The following is a 19,703-nucleotide window of genomic DNA, read 5'->3' on the forward strand; positions in this document are numbered from 1 at the left end:
GACAAGATTAACTAACAAGGGAAACAAGAAATGACTTTCACATGTATTTTCATGGATAATTATGAAGATTTGTCATGATAAAGAAATCGTAGAATTGCTGCAAAAATGTTATTGATATAATGTAGAGCACCATGGTTTCACTAGCATGATTACTACTCAAGAATAATTGAATGATTACTACTCAAAAATAAAATTCAAAGTGGACTAATTTCCTTCTTATTTTTAACTCGTAATCAAAGCCATATCAACCCAAAATAATATAAGGCATTTATTTCTACAATGCCAACACCAAAAACCCATTCCAAAACAAGCTAAAAAACAATAGATAACTCTCTCTCTCTCTCTCTCTCTCTCTCTGACACAGTCACAAACTGCGAGTATCTTGAAGCAATTAAAATTTTACTAAAAAAATAAAATATGGGATTTTGCTCTCGTAAATATCATAATAGAATAACAACTGCGGCTATTGTACATAACACTATTGTGACTATTGTCAGCCATATTTTCTTAGATATCAATAATTTTCCAAACCAAAGTAAAAAAAGAAAAAAAATCAATCCCATAATAATAAAAAAAAAATCATCAATCCCATAAAAAAAGAAGAATCAATTTACCACTTCATGTGAACAATGTATAGAGAGAGAGCCAAGTCCCATAACAAACCATGAAAGGGAGATAAATAAACTTAAAATTGACAATATATTATGTATTTACCTTAAATTGGTTGAAATTCTACAGAGTACTCCAAAAAATAAAATAAGGAAAGATTTCTTACCTCAAAGATCTGATGAGGTGACAGAAATGAGGGAGAGAGAGACCCAGTGAGAGATTGACAACCAGAAATGTTGAGGAGGGAAGGGAGAATAGAGCCCTAAAACGGTAGTAAAGTGGAAATGGTCTTTGGTTAACGTTAATAAGAGTCGATAGTATTACGACATTTCGAGTACCGTAATACAAAGTCTACTTTTTATGGTAATAAAATTACTGTATAACATGACCAAAGTTTTACGGTACTTAAAGTACTTTAAATACAAAGTCTACTCTCGCCTATGGATTGCTTGTATGCTTTGGAGAGCTCTGGGTTCAGTGCTTCATCTATTGATTCAAGCAGCTCTACGTGTCTACCATGGCAATGTTTTCCAGGGATTTTCAGTGGTGTTCTTAATTTTCCTTTACAATTTCATGGAATTTCATCTCTTTTTTTATATGATGAAAAGCTATAAAGGAGGTGGATTCTTGGCTCATTTGATTTCTCTTTTTTTTTTTTTTTTAGATTATTTTCTATACCTATAATTTGTGAATTTTCTTTAGAAGTTTTGTTTGTTTTTTCCGTTAAATTGTTTTTTTCATACTGTGAGATTGTTTTCTGTTACTGTAAATTTCTGAATTCTATTCTGCGATTTTGTTCGTATATCTTTGTAAATCTTAAAATATTCTCTAATGGACACCTGTTTGATTTGTTACTATAAATTGCTGAAATTTTAATCGCAATAATAATTTCATTTTTGGTTTTTGTCTAAGTATACAGCGACAGGCGCCGCCTTCCAATTAGAAACAAAAGCGGTAGTTTATTTACCGTAATTATCATTCACTATCATTACAACATTTTAAACGTCGTAAGAACTTCATGGTAATACGACTACCATGAAGGCTATTTTGGTAAAAAAAAAAAAAAAAAGGGCTAAAAATGAGAAAAATGATATGGATGAGATTAGGAAAGTATGTGGCTTTTTTCTATTTAGGCAAAAATTAAGATGTATTTTCGATAATTTTGCAAGAATTATAGAGAGAGAAATTATCTTAACTTAAAAGTTTTAGAGTGAGAAAGTATCTTAAAATTTTAGAGATAGAGAAAAAATATTAAAATTTTAGATAGATAACCTACTTGAAAATTTTTAGAGAGAACTATCTCAAATTTTTAGAGAGAGAAACTATCTAAGATTTTTAAGTTTTAGATAGACAAAAACATATTAAAAATTTTGACCGGTAACCTACTTGAAAATTTTTAGAGAGAAAATATCTAAACTTTTATGTTTTAGACAGTGAAAGTATCTTAAATATTTGGAAAGATAAACTATATCAAATTTTAGAGCGAGAAACTACCAGGTAATTTTAGAGAGAGAAACTATCTGAAATTTAAAGTTCTAGAGAGATAAAATTGTTTACGATGAAAATCAGACAGATCTTCCGACGAAAATCCCTCAGATTTTGACACCTTAGACTAATAAAAATAACGTGGTTGAGAAAGTGGGGCAAATCCAATTCGGATATGAGGCCAGGTCAGCATAGAAACGAGCAGATCTACTCTCAGATCTGTGGCAGAGCCAGTATGATCCAAAACATTAAAACACGAATTCAATACAGTAAACATATCAAATTAAATAAAACAGTAAGAAGAAGAAGAAGAAGAAGAAGGAATGGGTAAGAGAACAATACCAAAATGGGACGAATGGCCCAGGACTTCCGAGCCTTCGAGGGCTCGCCCGTTTCAGAACGGACATCCTCATTGTCTCTCTGATTCAGATGTTGACCAGACAATCTTTGGTTGAAAAGGGTTTTTTTTGTCCTAAGGAGGGTTTAACACTAGGGTTCCTTAAGTCTAGGTTAAGGTTTCTCAAGCTTAGGGTTAGGGTTTTCAGATTAGGGTTTCATGAGCTCACCAAATTTTTCCTCACAAGACCTCTCTCAAATGCCCATGAAAAAGGGTTTATAAAGGCCAAGGATCTAATGGGAAGGACATCTTTCCATAACCAACAGATTCTCCAACCAAAAATACGATTTTTAAGGATCCAGATTTGGGCGACACACCTAGTGTCACCCAAACAAATATGGTAAAAATCTTCACAAAAAGGTAAGAAATCAACACACGAAAGAAATTTCCAATTTGGGCCTGAACAGGGCTAGTAGACACTAGCGGTGTCGCCTGGGCGACATTAATAGTGTCACTCAAGTCTAGGAGGCACCACTCGTGTCGCCCAAGTCTGGGCGGCACACCTAGTGTCACCCAAACCAAAGTTTGTCCAAAATGAAAATTTTTACTTCAAGTGTGTTCCTTAGCCTCTTGTAAAGCTCTAAGAGAAAATTTGGGTAAAAAATATTTTTCTTCTATTTTTAATGATTTGTTTAGTAAAACAGGGTGTTTGCAGGACTCTGGGTGAAAATAGGGTATCTGCAGGGTTCTGGGTAGGCAAAATGGTTCTAGGACACAGGGTAGGCTGTGTGTACTATATATTTGGGTTTATTTGGGTAATGCGGTTCTAAGGGTTCAAGAAACCACAGAAGTTGTCATATTTAAAATGGGGTGTCTACAATTGCCCCTCTTTGGCATTCCCTGACCTTTGAGGGAGGTGAGTGGCAAAGAAGTAGACACTTTGGCGTTCCCTATCCTTCGAGGGACAGGTGAACGTCGAAGATAATGTAGACATTTTAAATTTTTTCCTGACGTCACATGGTCAGAGGGCACACCAACTAATCCCTCCAAGTCATTGTGTTCACCGAACTCACCCACCTAGGGCATTTTCCTCTTAGGGTTTTTGACGTGAGATGTTGGTAAGTTTCACAAGCTTGAAACTCGAGTAAGATTTTTTGGCCATGCCACTTAACTTCTGGGGTTTCATAGTTTCAGATTCTTAGATCTGGTATTTTCTTTGATTTCTTTAGGGTTTCTTAAGGCTTTCTATAGGAAAAGGTTTTCTATAGAAAGAGACTTGTCTAGCCGATTCCGAAGAGAGAGAGACGAGGCAGCAACATGGTAATCGTGGCAACACGATAATTATCGTATACGGTGTCCAAGCTCGTTAGTTTTTTAAAAGTATTTTTTTAGAAATTTTTAAAACGAGGGGAATTTTAAAATAGAACCCGGAGCTTGAACATGTCACGATTTTAATAAAGAAATTAAAGTTTTTGAAAAGAAAAGGCATATAGTGAAAATTTTAAAAAGAGAGATATTTCAAAAAACAAGGTTGGTTAGCAGTTTTAACTCCTGCAACTATAGAGCCCTCTAAGTAGTTTAACGTCATGCAGCGATGGATTGTGTAGTCGGTAGTTATACTCATACGACCATGGAGTTTTTATTATCATTATTTTTCTTTTGCTGCCCCTGTTGGGGGGTGGTTTTCTTTTAATATAGGTCCTACAGTTTAACCACTTGTGACCCCTTTGGTGGACCCTATGTGAGCGTATCAGGTCCTTGCTTGAATCTTCGGGATGAGGAATCATCAAGTATTTCTCTATCTTCTAAGCTTAGCTCTTGTATTGCAATTCAAGGAGGGTTCTCTGGAGTTTCAAGCAAAATAGAGTCTTAAAAATACAGCATACCGCCCCTGGGTGTTCAGTATCTCTTTGGATTTCCGATTTCGTTCCTCCACCACTCAACTTTCGAAGTTGCAGATGATCTAGGTCCTTAACAATGTTCCGTCAGGCTAATGCTTACTGATTTTCCTTAAACACCACTTTGACTCAGGGGGAGGAAGAGAATGTTTAGAGATATAAGACTTTGGAAAGTAGAAGGAAGGAGATAACTTCTTCTTTTCATCGCCTCGGGGTCCCTTTCGGGTGTTCAGCCCGGTAGCCTTTTCTCTAATGCTTGGGGTTCCTTTCAGATTTTCAGCCCAGCGTAATTTTTTTTTTTATTACTCTGGGGTTCCTTTCGGGTGTTTAGCTTGGTAGCCTTTTTTCCAACGCTTGGGATTCCTTTCGGATTTTCAGCCCAGCGAATTTTTTTTTTTTTTGTTTTGAAGAAGAAAACAATGACAAAGGAAGAGAGGGAGGACGAAGAAGAGTCCAAGGTACCCCTTTTTTTTTAGCAATTCACCTAAAGATCATGTAAGAATTCGATCATCTTTCCCTCCTCCAAGTGGCAGGGGGGTTCTAATATCGGTCTTCCTCTGATTTCCCTTGGCCCAGGTTGGCATCCAAAATCTCTTTAACAATGGTTGTTGAATCTCCATTGAACTTTTCCTTTAAATTGCTCCACTTGGACCTTGATTTTGGGACTAAAAATCACTCTCAGTTTCCTAATCATTTAGTCTTCTGTATGGACGGATAAGCTCATCAAGTTTTATACTTAATTGTGAGGCATGAATGCCTCATTCAGTTATTTACAAAAGGACGAGTGGTCACCAACCTCCTTTTCGGTAATCCTTTTCATTACAAATTTTGAATTACTTTCGGAGGTTAACTCCATAGTAGGCTCATTCTCTGTGCTTAAGCTTAGGTGAGACTCTCGCACAAGAGGAGTGGTTGAGTTAGTATTAAATGGCCTTACAGTATGTTGGGAGTCAACGAAGAAGGGAATATCGTTAGTTGCCCCTATTGTGTCCTCTTCATGTGAGGAGTTTTCCCCTATATTTGATGGGGTTGCCCTTGCAAGGCTTTCTGTTCCGTTGGGAACTTGTTCTTCACAGGATGAATTCTCTTGATATGGTGGTGCTCCGGTTATCGAAGTTATGCTCATGTCGTTAATGACTTTTAGAGAGCATGCCTCTTGAGGAGGTAACATAATCGGATTTTCAATATCCAATTCTTGATCCCAGATTGGTGGATATTTCAAGAAATCTTGTGAAGGTGGCCCATGTGGTAACCTTAGAATTTTTAAAAGTTCGAGCTCTATCAACTCTAGTGAAGATGTCAAATCTTTGGAAATAGTCAAATTTGGGCTCTATGCTTCTCCATCATCTATAACTGGGTTCACCTCGAAGGTGACTTGGTTAAATTCTAAGCTTGGCTTCTCATCCCATATAAGTGGGTTGGCCAAGAAGTCTGGTAAAGGTGGCCCAAGTGGGCCCCATAGAATTTCCAAAGGTTTGACTTCTTTTGATATTTGAGGTGTTAGCCCTTTTTTTGGAAGCATAATGGGAGACTTTGGGGTGTTGATCTGGACCACATCGATTCTAACACGTCGTCCTCATCATATTGATCCCACTTAGGTGGGTCGTCAAGGTTTTGAGGTGAAGAGCTTTCTTTTAGCACTTACTCATTTGTCCCCTCAAGAGTTATTGTCCCATAATTAAGGTTTTTCTTGTCGTCGTAGGCTTGAGAATCCATAGCTCCAAAACCTTGGTTGAGCTTAAGCTCGAGTTCATATTGCTCTTGCGAGTTTGATTCATTGCCACACACATATGAACCATTTATTGTGTTAACTTGGAAGTACACGTTGAAGGGTTCATATGCCCTAGTGTGACTCTTGATGATGGAGATTTCTTGTGTCACTTTTGGGAGTGCATCTTAGAGTGGAACTCCATATGTGATACCCCTTTCTTTTCCCCTTTCTTCGGTTATGGGCTTGGAGCTAAGGTCATCCTCACTGCTTTGATCTTGAGTATCCTTAGTCATTAACTCCTGAGTGAGGTTATGCTCATTTTGTTCTTCATCTACTGAACTTTTCAGTTGATTTCTTATTGTGCTCCAAGGCCTTTCTGGATGTTTTTCGGGTTTGGGTACAGCTTGTAATTTTCTTAAGTTAATCAAGTTGACATCAATATTCTTTGTCGAGACATCTAGAGTTTCTCCTTTTTCTTTGCCATCAACATCTTTCTTTATGGCACTTATCATGCAGTTATCGATGAGATCTTGAACTCTATGTCTGAAAGCTTGACATTCCTCAGGCTATGGGCATAGTTTTGATGCCAATCTCAGCATCGAGACGTATCACCTTCATGGAAAAGAGGAATCTTGGCTTCTGGTGGTAATTCTATGAGCCTTGCCTTAAACAACTTCTTCATGACATCGGTCATAGGCTCATCAATGGGAGTAAATTCCCTTAGTGTGGAAGTCTACATTCTCCATGTGGTAGAATAAATTTTAGTCTTTTCTCATGAATGGTTTGCAGAAGGGTTGCTTTTCTTGATCATGTTCACCTCTCCTTCTTGACAGGACTCTCCACTAGTCGAGTTATCAAATACTATGGTCTCATCCTCCTTGCCTCACTCATATCGCGATACTCTTTCAAGCATAACATCAAATGAGTAAGGGACTATCCCCATACTGAAGAATGTGACATATTTTGGAGTCATGTTCTCTAATGCCATGCTTACCTTCGCAGCTTCAGGGAGTGGAGTTTCAATAAATCACATAACGGCCTCTCTGAATCGAGTTATAAATAGGGAAGGAGACTCGCCCGTCTTTTGTTTGGTGGAAATTAACTTACCAAGGGTGTCGAGTCTTGGCCTTCCTCCACTATAGCGGGAGGAAAATTACCTGAACATTTCGCCAGGAGTTGCTTGAGGGTCATCCTTCATGAATCTTTGGTGCCACATCAAGGGTTCTTCTCATAAGCTATGCGAGAACATGACCTTAAGTTGGTTGGGTTGGTCTCGTAGTGTGTGAACCATCAAAAAGTAGGCGTTGATGTGTGTCTCAGGATCCTCTTTGAAAATCTGTTTATGAACTGTGGCATCACAAACCCTACTAGTCGATCTTTTAGGTGTCTTAGAATTGCTTGTACATAAGCTTTAGGAGTTGAGAAATCCCATATTCCCATTTTCTCTAAAGCGTCTTGAAGGTGTTTCATATGAGCGAATTGAGTCGTATAGCTGTGAGATGGCTCGGTTGTGTGGTCTGTTGGACTGACTTTGTCGTATGTGGTTCATATAAATTGGTTGTGGGGCCTATGTAGCGGGTTGCCCTAAGGACTGAGCCTAAGGAATGTGTTAAACTTGATGTGCCGGTTGTCGGCTTGTAGACTCGCCCGAGTTGAATTGGGTCAGAGCATACCCATTACTCGGAGGTTGCACAATTGGCTATGCAAGGAGGCCTACAGGATAGGATCACCACTTAACTGGGATGGACGACTCAAGCTGCTATGACGACTAGACCTCTAACCTTGGGCGGCTGGGTCTACCTGACCCTGACCTTGATTAGATGATCTATCCCTAGGTCAGGGTATTCTCTTGTCGCAACACTGAACTGAAATAGTGAAGGAATGCCATAACTACTGCCACAGGGAGCCTGCCCTCTAGGTAGTCTTGAGCTCGAGTGATGATTAGAACTAGACGGCTGGCCCGTAGCGGGTTGGATTGGTAGGCTACCAACCCTATGATTATCTTGGTTTGAGCCAAAATGTTGGACTTGGCCTATGACTTGATCTTCTTACTTGACTTTCCTGAATTGAGAGCGTTGGATTGTGTATCTTCCATTGAGCACGTCTTGAAAGTAAGCATACACCTTAGGATTGTCTTTATATCGAGTTAAGTCAAAACCCTAATCTTTTCTAGTGATGGGTTGCTTGCGTAGACTTTCCCTAGTTGTATGTGAACCCACTCGCCCACCAACTGACTGATTGCCAAGACTGGAATGTTGGGCTGCTAATTGACCATCAGGTTTCACACGGCTGAGATCGGCTGACTCAAAGATTTGGGTTGGGGCCTTATTCTTGTTGTGCCGACTGAATTTGAAGTTAACCCCTATGTCTTAGAGGATTGCCCTTGGCCTGACCCCTTGACTATTCAAGATGTTACAAACCTTATCAACTTGTTGGCTCGTGACTTTTAAATGGTGGCCTTGAAGGTGGCTTGGACGGCTAGGTTTGGTTCCATGTGGGTCAAGAGTCGGCTCACTGACATGAATGCTATGGATGATTTGTGAGGGTGCACTGTGACGATACCTCTCGGACTGACTAGGTTCTCTGGATCTAGACTGAGCTGAGGCATAAGGTTGGACCTTGCTTTGCTATGATCCTAGGTCATGATTTCTAGACTCGGTGAGATATAGACTCGACTCTTTAGTGTAGACCTAGTCTGACTCTAGGGGAAAAACCTTAATTGAGACCTAGGCTAAGACTAGACTGGAATTTAGACTCAATGGATTTTGGTTCAGACCCTAAACTAGGGTAAGCCGAGTCTAGCTTTAGAGGCAACTTTATGCTTAGACTTATGCTAGAACCTAGACTGAGATCTAGATTAGATGGGTAAGAGTCTCGGCTCGGACCAAGACTGGGTCTAAGTTCAGACCTGGGTGTGAGCCTTGTTTGGACCTGGACTGACCTGGGTGCAAGCTTGGGCTTGGATCAAGAGGGTTCTGAAGATCAGACCGAGTGTGGACCCGGACTAGATCAAGGTTGGTTCATGCACAAGCCCCTATCTCGGACGAAAAGGGGGCCTAGGTTCGGACCTGGGTGTGAACCTGGTTCGGACTTAGGCCAAACTGGGTATAAGCCTGAACTTAGACCCAAAGAGTTTTGATGACCAGACTAGGTGTGGACCTGGACTGGATCAAGGTTGGCTAAGGCACGAGCCCTTGGCTCGAACCAAAAGGGGACCTAGGTTCGAAACTTGGGTGTGAACCTGGTTCGGACCTGGGCTAGGCTGGGTATAAGTCTGAACTTAGACCCAGAGAGTTTTGATGATCAAACCAGGTTTGGACTTGAACTGGATCAAAGGTGAACTAGGAACAAGCATTTGGCTCGGACCGAGAGGGGGCCTGAGTTCGGACTAAGGCGAAACCTAGTTCAGACCTGGGCTAAGTTGGGTGCAAGCCTAAATTTGGACCGGGAGAATTCACCTAGGACCCAGAGAATTCACCTAGGACCAAAAGCGGCTCCAGATTGAGATCCAAGATTAACCAACGGAAGTAATCAAGCACAACATACGAAAATTTTTAACCTAGATTATAGGTAGGCTTGGCTTGAGAATGGGTTCCTAACTATTGAAATGCAGCTAGGCTGATATAGGTCCTGGCCTCCTGCTATAGGATTTCACTAGGTCCTACTATACATGGAGTTGGTTTGAGGCAAAGGATTATGGAGGGGTGCTCGCAGTTAAAGTTACGCGAATCCCAACTGCCTCGACTCTCAAAGCTAGTTTCCCCTCACGCCGTTAACGTGGATTTGGGGGTTTTTCGAATTATTTGTTTGTTGGTTTCCTAGGCATTCTCAGTCCGGTGTGTGCTGGAGTGTGTAACGAAGCACGCAGTAAAAATTAATTATCAAGCACACAATGCAATGAAGAAATAAAGCGCTTGGCACTAGTCGTGCCTAGCGATGCGCGCTTCGAGGTGAAGCTCCCTTGAAGCACAGTATAGATGGAGGGCTAAGCAACCCCTAAGAAGGTTCAGTCAAAATAGTGAGACCAAGCACAATCCATGCTAAGATTAGCACGGCCCGAGTCGAGGGTTACTCGAATGGGAGGGTGCAAGCAACCCTCAATGTATTTTTTTAATTTTTTTATATTTTTTATCTTTTTAGCTTTGATGAAACACAATTAAACTAAGCATGGCGAAAGTAGGGAAAACATGATTTCAAACAAATTAACAAACTAAAATAAAATAAAAATGCCAGGAACAGAACAAACCTATCTGAAGCAAAATATTTTTTTGTATTTTTTAAACTTTTATTTTAACCCAAAAATTAGTGAACATGAAGCCAACAGTCTCCGAAAGAGGCTTGTGGGGTCCCAAAATGTTTCTGGGACCTCTGAAACTGGGTGACACGGGTGGTGTCGCTCGGGCGGCACTATTGGTGTCTCCCACACAGTTGGGCGACTGGGTGGTGTCGCTCAAAAAAAATATTTTTATTTTTAATTTTTTTTATTTTTTTTTGAATTTTGATGAAATAAGGTTACAATAAACTTGCAGAAGCAAGGAAACTAATATTTCTTTTGAAATAAATTAAAATAAAGTAAAATAGAAAAGTGCAGAATGGACCTGTATTAAGAAAAATAATTTTCTTTGTGTTTTTAAAAATTTTATTTTGATCTGAAATTCTTTGAGAAGTTACTAGAGAGTCCCTGGAACAAGACTGCAAAGTCTCATAAAGTTATGAGACTTCTAGGTTTGGGCGACAGGGGAGGGGTACTGGTGGTGTCGCCAAGGACAAACAGGGTTTCGCAGCACCGAAACCCTGGTTCTTGGTCACAGCCAATTTTTGGGACTTTTTTGGTGACTAAAAACAGTAAAAACAGTGAATAAAACTCGTGTTTCAGAGCTCAGATCAAGTTCGAAATGTCCCACGGTGGGCGCCAAACTGTTTACGATGAAAATGAAACAGATCTTCGGACAAAGATCCCTCGGATTTTGACACCTTAAACTGACAAACATAACGTGGTAGAGAAAGTGGGACAAATCAAATTCATATCTGAGGCTAGATCTGCCTAGAAATGAGCAGATCCACTATCAGATTTGTGGTAGAGCCAGCATGATAAAAAACATTGAAACATGAATTCAAGACAGTAAATAGATCAAATTAAATAAAATAGTAAGAGAACAGTACCAAACCGGGCTGGATGGCCCGGGACTCGCGAGCCTTCGAGGGATCGCCCATCTCAGAACCGACATCCTCTTTGCCTCTCTGATTTCATCAAAATTCAAAAAAAAATAAAAAAATAAGGTTAGGATTCCCTAGGTCTAGGTTAAGGTTTCTCAGGCTTAGGGTTAGGGTTTTCAGATTAGGGTTTCATAAGCTCACCAAGTTTTTCCTCTCAAGACCTCTCTCAAATGGCCACGAAAAAGGGTTTATAAAGGCCAAGGATATGTTGGGAAGGGCATCTTTCCATAACCAACAGATCCTCCAATCAAAAATACCATTTTTGGAGATCCATATTTCGACGACAAGCCTAGTGTCGCCCAAACAAATATGGTAAAATCTTCACAAAAAGGTAAGAAATCAACACAAGGAAGAAATTTCCAATTTGGGCTTGAATAGGGCTGGGCGAAACTAGTAGTGTCGCCCAAGTCTGGGCAGCACCTCTCATGTCCTCCAGTCAAAGTTGGTCCAAAATGAAAATTTCCACTTCAGGTGTATTCCTCAGCCTCTTGTAAAGCTCTCAAAGAAAATTTGGATAAAAATGAGTCTTTTAGTACTTTTAATGATTTTTTTATTAAAACAATGCGTTTGCAGGACTCTGAGTGAGAACAGGGTATCTGTAGGGTTTTGGGTAGGCATAATGGTTCTGGGTCACAGGGTAAGCTGTGTGTACTATTGATTTGGGTTTACTAGAGTAATGCGGTCTTATGGGTCAGGAAATCATAGAATTTGTTAGATTTAAAATGAGGTGTCTACAAAACTATACTAACATTTTAGAAAGAGAAATTATATCAAATTTTAGGGAGTGAAACTACTTGAAAAATTTAGAGAGATAAACTATCTCAAAACTTTTAGAGAGAAAAACTCTCAATTGCTAAATTTTACATAGAGAACGTATCTTAAAATTTTAGAGAGAGAAACTATATCAAAGTTTAGATAGAGAAACTACGTGAAATTCTTTAAAGAGAGAAGCTATCTCAAAAATTTTAGAGGGAGATACCAATTCAAATTTTAAGTTTTAGAGAGAGAAAATATATTAAAATTTTAGAGGGATTAAACTCTGTCAAATTTTAGAGAAAAGCTACCTAAAAATAAAGGGTTTCTATACCCTTTTTGTTAAGGTCAGTAATCAGATTTATTTATTTATTTTCTCTATTACATCCGTTTATCTAGCAAAATTTATGCTTTGCAGATCTCATGAGAAACAAAGATTTTTGATGGTCTTGGTGGGAACCCTACTCTCTCTATGTCTATCTCTCAATGCCTTTAGTTAAGAAACCTGTTTCTTTTCGCACTTCTGAGCACTGTTTATTAGGTCCCTTTTCATGCAAATCCAGCCCCTTTTATATCCCTACTTCTATAACCAGCAAACATTCTCTCTCTTCATATAACTTTTCTCCATCTTCTCTCTCTTAGGTCTCTTTTATTTTCTTTTTCACTTTTTCTCTCAACATTCCCCATCTTGTTTATACATCAAAATTCTCAACATTTTCTTTCGCTCTAGTTCACCCTTATCTTTTTATTCTCTGCAAATCAAGCTCTACCATCCCCGAAAACCCCATTTCTCAACCCACTTGTTCTTTTGCTTTTCTCTCTCTCTTGCCATGGAATCCAAGAATAATGCCGAGAGTGTTACTAATTGTGTGTGTCTTGATGTGAAGAACTATGGCTTTGGCCTTTCCAGATGCGACACTTTTTAAAAGGTAGAAATTTATGGGGATATGTTGATGGCTCTATACCCTAGCCTACCGATGAGAATCGGCGCAATGATTGATTTGCTATTGATAGTTACATTGTTACATGGATCATGAATTCAGTTGAGCACAAAATTGGGTGCAACCTCACATTTCAACCTAGTTCCAAAGCCATGTAGGATTATTTGAAGAAGATTAACTCTCAAACAAACACAGCTCATCTCTATGCACTTGAAATGGAAAGTATGAAATATAACAAGGGGATTCCACTGTTCAAGACTATTTCAATTCCCTATCAGGTATATGGAATGAGATGGACTCGATGGAGACAGTCACCGGCAGTTACTAAAGCAATAAATCATACTCATTTATTTCCTTTTCTAATGGGGTTGCGATAAGAGTTTGAAAATATGAGAGCATTTATTCTTCAGTGCACTCTTTCTTCATCACTAGATGATGCCCTCTCAAATCTCCCCTCTCAGATCTCCATGCAAACTCATTTGAGCTTTCTTGAGACTTGCAAATTTAATTCACTAGACACCACTAATGTGCCTTTAGCTATACCCAACAACCCTTACAAGGGTTTCAACTTTGGCCAAGTATAATGCAACATATGAAGACAAAAGAGGACATGTCGCTACATATTGTAAGAAGCAGTATTTTTGCAATTATTGCATAAAGTCTAGCCATATAATTGCTGATTATCGAAAAAGACCTCAGGCTCGTATAATGGCGTCTATACGTGGTTCTACTCAATCAGCTACATTGGCCTCTATTCCTAGTTTAGTTGCTATAGAGGATGTTGTTTCTGTTGACTCCCTCTCTTCTTCTACACCTGCATCATCTACAATTCCTCCATCCATTCTAGGTTTTCCCTTTATTGACTCAAATACACTTCAACAACTTACGCATGCCGAATCTGCCATGGGCTTTTCAAGTAATTCAAATTTTCTTTCAAATACTTAGATCACAGACTTAAGAGCATCTAACTATTTGACAGAACAAATTTCTCACTTATCCTCTATGACACCTCATTTTAGTAAAATGACTTATTTTACTGCTAATGGATCTCCTCTTCATGTTATCCACTCTGGTAATACCACTATCCCTGGTCCATCTGGTCATTCCTTGTTACTTGAGGATATCCATCATATTCCTAACATTCCTCTTAATTTGATATCTTTAAGTCAACTAGTTGACAATAAGTGTCTTGTCTCATTTTCTAATAAAGGTTGTGTGGTGCAGGATCAAGCAACCGGGAAGGTGATTGAGAAAGGCACTAAGATGGGTCGGCTCTTCACAATTAACTTCAGCGAGGCTCCTTCTCACCTTTCACATGCCCTACCTGATTGCCACATTTCCCCCGCTTCTCATGAAATAGGCCAAACAAATTCTCTCTAATATGTTTGGCACTGTAGGTTAGGTCATCCACAGTCTCAAAAAATGCTCCCTTTTGAATTATGGACTTTTACCTATTGTCTTTTTCAATAGAAAAATTAATAAAGATATTTTGTGTGAGAGTTGCAAGTTGGCAAAACGCTTGGTTATACCTTTCCCATAGTAATAGTAAAAGTACAAGACATTTTTCTTTAGTGCACTCTGATGTGTGGGGACCTGCTTCTGTTCCTTCCATTAGTGGTTTTTCTTATTATGTGATATTTATTGATGATTTTATTAGTACACATGGGTTTATTTTCTTAAACACAAATCAAGTGTGTTCAGTGTATTAAAAGACTTCCATACTATGCTTAAAAATCAATTTGATAAAAATATAAAAGTCTTTAGGTCGGATTCAAGGGAGGAATACCTATCTAATGAATTTCAGGCATATCTTCATATAAATGGCATTATTCATCAATTTTCATGCCCTCATACCCTTTAACAGAATGGAGTCACTGAAAAACAAGCATCGGTATATCCTTGAAACTGCTCGCTCTCTGCTTATAAGCACTAATTCTCCAAAGAATACGTGGGCTGAAGCATTCTCTACTATTGGGTATCTTGTTAATCTTCTTCCTACTTCTGTTCTACAAAATGTTTTACCTTTTCATAAGATTTTTAAAAAATCCCCTGACTACTCATACTTACATGTATTTGGGTGCACTTGCTTTGTTCTTCTTCCTTCTCTTACACGGGATAAACTCTCACCTAAGTCTATCAAGTGCATTTTTATGGGCTATGCAACCAATCAAAGGGATATCGTTGCTTTGATCCTACTATTAATCTTGTAAGAATCTTGTGACATGTTACATTTTTTGAAAATATACTTTTTCACCGCCATTTACAACTCCTACAACCACACATACATCTGATTTTTCAATCGTCCTTGGATTCGATATTCTTAGTCTTGAATGTTGTCACTCAAATGAGTCAGTTCTTCCTAGTGCTGATCATATATCACCTCTAGTTGTTGATCTGCCTACTGTGCCTTAGCAACTTTGGCAGTCTCTTTGTAAGTCTGTTCCTTCTAATTGTCTTAACTTGCCAGTGATTAGCACATCACATACATGTTTTCCAACAACCACAACTAACCCCTTCTTTCATGAGTCATCCTCTTATTCTCAAGCATCTAAACTCCAATGTTGGCGCATGGCGATGAATGAGGAAATTGCAACTTTAGAGGCGAACCACACTTGGGATTTAGTTACATTGCCCCCTAACAAGCATGGTAGTAAATGTATTTATAAAGTCAAGTTACGAGCTGATGGCACTCTTGACCGGCACAAAGCACAATTAGTTGCAGAAGGTTACAACCAAGAATATGGCATTGATTATGAAGAAACTTTTTCTCATGTTGCTAAGATGACTATAATTTGTACTCTTCTTGCACTAGCAACAATTCGTGATTGGCTATCTAGCAAATGGATGTCAAAAATGATTTTCTTAATGGAGAACTTCAAGAGGAAGTTTATATGCACCAGCCACCTAGGTTTGTTGCTCAAGATACATCATTGGTCTATTCATTTTGTAAAGCAATTTATCGTCTTAAACAAGCTCCTCGTGCATGGTTTTGAAATTCTTGCAATTGGTTTCATGCAAAGTAAAAATGAGCACTCCATATTTATTCGTACCACAAATGATAGAATTTGCATTTTTTTACTACATGTTGATGATATTCTCAGCTTTGGAGATGATTTTAATTCCATGAAAGATGTGAACCTATGATTGCAAGAAGAATTTCAAATGAAGGACCTTGGGGAAATATCTTACTTCCTTAGCCTTGAGATCACTCGTTCTAAGCGTGGTATTTATATTCATCAACAAAAGAAATATTGTAGATCTTATTTCCAATGCCCGATTGAATGATGCGATGGTTGTTACTACACCCATGGAGCTCAATGTTGAACTTTCTGTACATATTGGCGATCCTCTTCCCGAGCATACAATGTATCACAAACTTGTAGGCTCCCTCATCTATCTCACTATGGCACGCCCAAATATTACATATGTTGTCCATGTTGTGAGCCAATTTGTTTCAAATCTTCGACGACAACATCTTTCAGCAGTTCACCGAATTTTGCGCTATGTTCGAGGCACTTCCAATCGTGGATTATTTTTTGCCTCCACATCCGCTTTAGATCTATTGGCATATGCAGATGCAGATTGGATAGGTGATCCAAACACTTGCAGCTTCAAAACAGGATATTGTGTATTTCTTGGATCATCCTTAATATCATGGAAGAGAAAGAAATAAGATAATATCCAAGTCAAGCACTGAAGCTGAATATCGTGCTATGTCATCCGTGGTTAGTGAGATTATTTGGGTTCATATTCTTCTCAATGACTTTGGTATTACTATTTCAAATCCCACACCATTATATGTAGATAACCAAAGTGCGATTAAAATTGCATCTAATCCAGTCTTTCATAATGTGGATTGCCATTATGTTCGCGACTGCTATCTTGATGGCAAATTATCTCTCCCTTATATTTCTTCTACTACACAAACGGCTGATGTTTTCACCAAATTAGTTACTCAGACATGCCATGATGTTCTAGTAGACAAGTTAATGCTTTACTCATATCCACATCAGCTTGATGGGGGTAATAATGTGTGTATAAAAATAAAACTAAAACGTATATTTTTCAGTTGTCCTTTATTGTAATAGTATATTTGTGTAGGGGTAATTTGGTATACACTAAATATGTATTTGTATATAAGCCCTTTTAGGGTTTCATTCCTCCTTAATAATAATTGATCAAGATTGTTTCTCTTCTAGACTTTATTGAGTTCTTTATCTTCTCTAAATCTAATAACTAACCCTAATAGCTAACTAGGTTATACAAAAAGATGATCCAAACATGAGATTTGCATAACCTAGTAGACATTCAAAGCTATCCAAACAATCATATTTAAGTAACCAGATTTTAATCTAAGAAAGGTTTGGTATAGTAGAGTTTTGATTTAAAACCTGGGTTTGATAGGAGCCAAGTGAGCTATAAGTGAATCACCAGCTTTGCTTGGGTCTTTTAAAAGCAATCTGAGACCTTGTAGTACAGCCAAAAGCTTGGCCACACTGGCCGTAGTGATTCCACAAGGGCCTAAAAGAAAGTGGCCCGATTATGGTCTCTAATAATGCCCCCAATTCTAGAAAGGCTAGATTTGCCTACAGAGTGACCATCCAAATCCAGTTTTACTAGCGCACCTTTCCTATTCTTGATATAGTTTAGTCTAAAGGGATGCAAAACATATCACTTCTTAACACACAAGAGCAGGCAGCAACACTTTCCGCATTCCCCCACACTTGTCAAAAACCTTTAGGGCTCATTTGAATCATATGGTAAACAAAACCATCTTTTGGATCACAACATGGTTATGCAAATCCTGATGATGCCGAAACCTGGTTATTGAGAAATGATTGTTTGGATAGCTTGTAGACAATACCCAGATTATGCAAAATCCCTCGTTTGGGTAATCTATTTCTGTAACTTGGGTTTACACTATTTATAACACATTTGGTAGGTTTGAAACATTTTCGTGCAAAATATTTTCATGTGAAAATTATGTTACACACATTTGGTATGCAACAATACATATAAAAACAATTTCCCATTACAAAAATCTTAACCAAAATTTTAGAGAGAGACTATACCAAATTTTAGAGAGAGAAACTACCTAAATCTTTTTACATAGAGAAACTATCTCAACATTTTTAGAGAGAAATTTGTCTTAAACTTTAAATTTGATTTAGTTTCTTTTCAAATGTTTTGAGATAGTTTCTCTCTCTAAAAATTTGAAATTTCACTTAGTTGAAATTTTCTCTCTCTAATAATTTTGAGATAGTTTCTATCTTCATGTAGTTTCTCTCTCTAAAATTTAATATAGTTTGTCTCACTAAACTTTAAAATACTTTCCCTCTCTAGAAATTAAAATTTGAGAAACTTTCTCATAAAATTTGAGAAAATTTCTTCGAGATAGGCTATCTCTCTAATTTTTTTAAAGTAATTTCTCTCCCTAAAACTTGATATAGTTTCATTCTCTAAAGTTCTAAGATACTTTCTCTCTAACAATTGAAATTTGATATAATTTCTCTATCTAAAATTTTTGAGATAGTTCTCTCTCTAAAAAATTTCAAGTTGTTTCACTCTCTAAATTTTGATGTAGTTTCCCTCTCTAAAACTTAAAATTTGATATAGTTTCCCTCGCTAAAATTTTTAAGATAGTTACTCTTTAAAAACATTTAGGGGGTTTTTCTCTCTAAAATTTGAAATAGTTTCTCTCTCTAAAATTTTAAGATATTCTCACTCTAAGCTTAAAATTTGAGATAAATTCCTTTTAAAATTTTTGAGATAGTTTCTCTCTCTAAAAATTTTGAGATAGTTTCTCTCCCTAAAATGTTTTTGATAGTCTCTCTCTCTAAAATTTGATATAGTTTATATATCTAAAATTTTAAGATACTCTCCTTTTAAAACTGGAAATTTTGAGATAGTCCCTTTCATTAAAATGTTTTAAGTATTTCTCTCTCTAAAAAAATTTAGTTTGTTTCTTTCTCTAAAATTTGATATAGTTTATGTCTAAAGTTTTACAATACTTTCTCTTAAAAACTTGAAATTTGAGATAGTTTCTCTCTCTAAACAATTTCATGTAATTTCTCTATCTAAAATATGATATAACTACTCTCTCTAAAATTTTAAGTTTTGTTTTCTCTCTAAAATTTGAAATTTAAGATAGTTTCTCTCTAAAATTTTAAGATAGTTTCTCTTCTTTCTCTAAAATTTGATATAACTTTTCTCTTAAATTTTGAGATACTTTCTCTATCTAAAACTTAAAATTTGAGATACTCTCTCTCTCTAAAAATTTTGAGATAGTTTCTCCCTCTAAAAATTTTCAAGTAATTTCTCTCTTGAAAATTTGATTAGTTGCTCTCTAAAGTTTTAAGATACTTTTTCTCTCTAAAATTTCAAATTTGATATGGTTCTGCTTTCTAAAATTCTTGAAATAGTTTATCTCTAAAAAATTCAAGTAGTTTCTCTATCTAGAATTTGATATGTTTGATCTTTTTAAAATTTAAAGATACGTTATTCATCTAAAATTTATAATTTGATATAATTTCTCTCTCTAAATTTTTTAGATTTCTCTCTTTAAATTTTTTATATAATTTCTCTCTCTAAAATGTGATGGTTTCTCTCTCCAAAACTTGAAATTTGATATATTTTCTCTCTCTAAAAACTTTGAAATAGTTTCTTTCTCTAAAATTTTTTAGTAGTTTTGTTCTCTAAAATTTGATATAGTTTATCTTTTTAAATAAACTATTGTGGTGTATGAAAATACT

The sequence above is a fragment of the Amborella trichopoda genome, chromosome 9, assembly GCF_054954075.1.
Source record: "Amborella trichopoda isolate Santa Cruz 75 chromosome 9, AtrichopodaSantaCruz75HAP2 v2.0, whole genome shotgun sequence".
Taxonomy (NCBI): Eukaryota; Viridiplantae; Streptophyta; class Magnoliopsida; order Amborellales; family Amborellaceae; genus Amborella; species Amborella trichopoda.